Here is a 6,016-nt window from a genome sequence, read left to right on the forward strand (position 1 = left end):
ATTTAAGACTTGTGAGGTAAACTTCAGTGAAGAAGAATTGATTATCAAGCAAGAAATTGCAGATGAGGATAATGAAAAGAAAAATGCAGATTTAATTCAATCTTCCAAGGCTGAAGAAAAACTCATGGACAACCAAAGTGTCAAGACTCCTATCAATGAAACCAAGATTGAAGATGAAGGAAGAAGAAGAAAAATAGAAGTGGGAGAATTGGGAAAAAAAGCAACAATCTGAACTATGTTGCAGACATTCCTGGCAAGAAGTGTGGAATATGTAGTTCTACAAATCATCCAACTCATCCTTGTAAAAAGGGTGTTAGTAAGCCAACTGAAGGAACCTATAAATATAATGAAGCAGATTTAGATGATCCCTACTCATTCTGTGATAAGTTTGATTGCATCCCGTGTAACTTGAAAGTGATGAAGAGTTGTCACAAACTGAGAATATACTTAAGAGTAACTCAAATTGAGTCTACATCAGAAAGGGAACATGCACAACAATCATTGAACGCTATTTTATCTGAAATTAATCACTCTACTTCTGCTAAATCAGTTAACAAGAAGAAAGTACCCAACACTGCTTGGGTTACTAAACACACCTGAATCTCATTGTGTGCATGGCAAAGTAAAGAAAGTCATATAGATCATTGACAGTGGATGTTCCAGACATATGACAGGTGATAAGGCCCTGCTATCACAGTTCGAGGAGAAAGCTGGCCTATTGGTGACCTTTGGAGACAACAGCAAAGGATTCAAAATGGGATATGGCAAGATTATTTCTGAAAATATTGTCATTGATGATGTAGCACTAGTAGCTGGTCTTGAGGTGAATCTTCTCAGTGTTAGCCAATTTGCAGATAAAGGCTTTGAAGTTTTATTCAAAAAAGAAGAATGCACCTTTATCAGCAAGAAAACTGGTGAAATTGCTCTGAAAGGAGCAAGGAAAGGAAGCTTGTTTATTGCAGACTTGGACTCAATAAATAAGGATGGTATTTAGTGCTTCTACACCAAGGCATCAGAAGAATAAAGCAAGCTATGGCATAAGAAGCCGTCTCACTTGAATTTCAAGGCAATTAACAACTTAGTCGAAAAGGAGTTAGTAAGAGACATGCCCAAACTGGAGTTTGCTCAAGTTGAAGTATGTGAAGCTTGTCAGAAAGGAAAGATCAAAAGATCTAGTCATAAGTCAAAAACTGTGAATTCTATTAGTGCACCCTTGCAACTAATTCACATGGACTTGTTTGGCCCTGTAAATGTCTTATCTATTTCAAGGAACAGATATGCACTTGTGATGGTGGATGATTTCTCAAGATACACTTGGATAGAGTTTATGTACTCTAAAGATGAAACTCTACATATCATAATTGAGCACATCAAGAAGATAGAAAAGCAAGCTGAAGATTTCAATTGTGTGAAAATACTGAGAAGTAACAATGGAACAAAATTCAGAAATGCTACATTAAGTGAATTCTGCAAAGGCAAAGGCATTGTTCAAGAATTCTCAGCTTCCAGGACATGTCAACAAAATGGAGTAGTTAAGAGAAAGAACTAAAAATTTGTTGAAGCTGCTAGAATAATGCTGCAAGATTCCAAGTTGCCAACAAGTTTCTGGGAAGAGGCTGTCAACATTGCATGGTATACACATAAAATATATCTCATTAACAAGGCACATGGCAAGTCACCCTACTCAATCATGTCCAAGAGAAAGCCTACTGTAAAGCATCTTCATGTGTTTAGAAACAAGTGTTACATTTTGAAAGACAACTCTGAATATGTGGGAAAGTTTGACTCAAAAGTCTTTGAAGCATTTTTTCTGGGATATTCACAGGAATGAACAGCCTACAAAGTCTATGTGATTGATCAAAAGAATCATGGAAAGCACAGATGTGACCTTTGATGAAGACAAGTGTCTAGACTTGGAATGCCTTGATGACAATGAAGCTAAAGCCCTTGCATTTGATAACCTCAAAATTGATTGTGATTCTGATGGAGAAGATGAAGTTAATGCACAACAAATGATGTATGAAGAGTCTGCTGAGCAAGAAAATCATGGGAATGAAAGCTCATCTCAAACACCTGAATTTGATGGCACAAACTCAGGGGGAGAAAGAGAAGAAGGATCTACCAGTCATACCAATAATGAAGAAAATAATGAAGGCACTAGTCAATAAATACACACAAGAAAGTGGAATATAAGTCACTCTAGAGAAACAATTATTAGTGATCCTACTGCTGGTGTGAGGACTAGAAGTGTAACAGCTAATGAGTGCCTACATGCTTGTTTTCTGTCTCAAAGAAGCAAAGTCTGGAAGTTAGTTCCTGCACCAAAGAACAGAAGCATTATTGGAACAAAGTGGGTGTTCAGGAACAAAATGGATGAAAATGGTATAGTTACCAGAAACAAAGAAAGGTTGGTTGCAAAAGGCTACTCACAAGAAGAAGGGATTGATTATGATGAAACTTTTGCTCCTGTTGCAAGACTTGAAGCTATAAGAATTTTTCTAGCATTTACTGCACACTCAAATTTCAAAGTGTATCAAATAGATGTCAAAAGTGCCTTTCTGAATGGTGAGCTAAAAGAAGAAGTTTATGTACAGCATCCCCCTGGCTTTGAGGATCCAAAATTTCCTAACTTTGTGTATAAGTTACTCAAGGCTCTATATGGACTAAAACAGGCACCTAGAGCTTGGTATGACACACTATCAGAATTCCTATTAAAGCATGATTTTACTAGAGGAACCATAGAAAAGACTCTCTTCTACAAGAAACATGGTGAAGATATGATCCTAGTTCAAATCTATGTGGATGATATCATCTTTGGTTCTACTAATGAGAAGCTGTACCAACGATTCTCCAAGCTTATGCAAAGTGAATATGAAATGAGTGTGATGGGGGAACTAAGTTACATCCTTGGACTCCAAGTCAACCAAAGAAGTGATGGTATCTTCATCAGCCAAACTAAATATGTCAAGGATCTTCTGAAAAAGTTTGGAATGATTGACTGTTCACCTGCATCTACACCTATGTCTACTGCAACAAAGTTGGATGAGGATAAAAAGGGCAAAAGTGTAGATATCTCAAGCTACATAGGGATGATTGGATCATTGCTTTACTTAACAGCAAGTAGACCAGACATCATGTTTGCAACATGTCTATGTGCAAGATTTCAAGCAAGTCCAAAATAATCACATTTGATGGCTGTAAAGAGGATTTTCAGATACTTGAAGGGGACTCCTAACTTGGGATTATGGTATCCTAAGGGAACTGGTTTTGAAGCTGTTGGATACACAGATGTAGATTTTGCTGGATGCAGGGTTGACAAAAAGAGTACTAGTGGAAGCTTTCAATTTCTTGGACAAAGACTTGTATCCTGGTACAACAAGAAACAACAATATGTGTCAACTTCTATAGCTGAAGCTGAATACATAGTTGAAGGAAGTTGTTGTGCTCAAGTGCTATGGATTAGAAATCAGCTAATGGATTATGGCCTAGTGTTACACAAAATTCCTATCATGTGTGACAATACTAGTGCTATATCTATAGTAGTTAATCCAGTTAATCATTCTAGGACAAAGCACATTGATGTGAGGTACCATTTTATTAGAGAACATGCTACTAATGGTACCATTGAACTTATTTTTGTACCAACAGAAAAACAACCAGCTCACATTTTTCCTAACCTTTGGATGAAGCAACTTTGACTAGACTTGTAGGTGAAATTGGAATGCTCAATTCTTCACCCTAAAGCAAGAACTCAACTAATGTTGTGCAGCAGATTAATCTCCAGTAAATCAAAATTAATTTGATTAAGTTGGAAATTAACTGAAATATTAATTATAAATATTTCAGAAATCTCTGAAAATCATTTAACTTGGAACTTTTCAAATTCTGAGTAAACTGCTTAGGTGTTAATTTACATCCTTAATATGTAAAATTAACTCAAGGAAGAATGATAATAACCAAAAGTATCTAGAAAACTGAGTTCTCGATAAGTATAAATTGACTTCTCGACAAGTCATTTTAGGACTTCTCGAGTGAGTCCTCGATAAGTCAACTCACTAACTTCTCGAGTGACTTCTCGATAGGTTTAAAATGACTTATCGACAAGTCGTTGTAGAGTTCTCTAATAATGTTCATTCACAGAGTTCTCTACAAGTACTATTCTTGACTTATCAATAACTCAGAACTGAAATAATTTAAACTGATAAATTATTTTGGTAAATTACTTTTGGAAAATTTATTCTAATTTTATTTCGAATTTATTCAAATAAAAGTTAGAATTGATTTAGTCCACTTTTTCGACAAACTGGGTATTTATTTGACATTTCGATAAGTCAAGTTTGAGTTCTCTGTAATAGTAATTAAAATGACTTCTCGACATGTACTTCACTTCTTTAAATGACTTCTCGATAGACAACTTCAAATGTCTATTTTTGAGTTCTCGGCAAGTCATCTACCTTCACTATAAATACCCAGACTTCTTGATTAATTTGAACTTGGAATTTTTCAAAATTCTAAGTAAACTGAATATTTATTACTTCATATCTTCATTATATGAACTTAATAAATAATAGATCAAAAGAAGCAAAAGTATGACAAACTGAACAAATTTAATTCATAAATTTTGTTAAAAAAAATACTTTTGACATACTTTGTCTCCAATTTCTCTAACTTATTGACACATCTACATGCGTATATGATTTCTTATTTACGTGGAAATAGGTCTGATACAAGACATCAACAGGGAATTCAAATAATCAATTCACAGGTATTAGTGCTAAAACTGCAGCTAAAATATTTCAAAACCAAACTGCAGTTTACCTAGGTACAGCAACACAAACACAAACTCAAATACAATCCCACTCAGGTAACTCTCAAAAGGAACATGTTTTACAAAAGGAAAAAATCCTCAAAATGTTCCTCAATAGCTTTGTTGTTTGAGAAAAGGGAACTGGTATCACAAACATGGAAACTTATCAGTTTTTTATGAATATCACTAATGCACCTTCATGTGCAAAACAGTCCTAACAGACTGATAGGTTTGAGGGTAGTACTCCTGATGGGGAGTTATCTAAATCCTCTCTAATTCAATCGGAGGTTAGTCAAGAAGGAATAACTCCCCTCCTAACTCTAGCAAAAGCTGCCTTAGCAGTCAAAGCTAGAAAAACAATTGCCCATGATCCTGTTATAGGGGAGGAAAGCTTAGCACATTCAAGTGCCAGTGTGTTGCAATTCACACAAGGGTTTGAGGCTGGTGCACATGGAAGTACCCCAGTCAAATCCCCTCCAATTCAATTGGAGGTTCCCACTACAAGTGGAGGACAACACACTGTCATAACCACAGAGAAATCTGTGAGTCAAACTGTGATCTCAGTCACAGGAGTTTCTGATGAACCATCAAGCTCTCAACCTCAACAACCTCATATATTCTCTCAGTGGCTACAAGAATCTGCCTATCAACCAACTCCTGTAGATGATCTACTAGTAGAGCAGATCTCTGGACTAGCTAACATCTCACAACATCTTTTAACTTCAAACATGAGCAACCAAGATTATCAAGCAATTATGCTTGCTTACAATAAAGTTGAGGAGCAAAAGGAGAAAATTGTCAATAATGCGGAGCCAGATGGGAATGTGGATGCATGGCTGTCTCAGGATTTTTCCATGGAGTTGAATCAAGTTTTGGCCAGATTTAGAGAAGAGTATGTTACTATTCTGGGCAGCAATGCAAAAGACTTGAGTCCAGAAGCTGTCTATGATGCCATTACAGATGTATACAAAGCTCAGCTCAAAGCATTTCATCTGTTTAGTAAGGCTCTTGAAATCAAGCTCACTGGTCATGAAGACAGAATCAGAAAACCGGTGAATGAGAAAATGGACATGATCATACCATCTCAAGAGCAGATCTCTTCAAAATTCAAGTATTTTTCTAAGCAAATGGCTAGGATGGATCTTGCCTCTATTGAGAAGGAAGTCAAAAATCTCAAAATATCCTTCACAAATCTCCATACAGTGATCC

This window comes from Apium graveolens, chromosome 6, assembly GCF_009905375.1.
Source record: "Apium graveolens cultivar Ventura chromosome 6, ASM990537v1, whole genome shotgun sequence".
In the NCBI taxonomy this organism is placed as follows: domain Eukaryota; kingdom Viridiplantae; phylum Streptophyta; class Magnoliopsida; order Apiales; family Apiaceae; genus Apium; species Apium graveolens.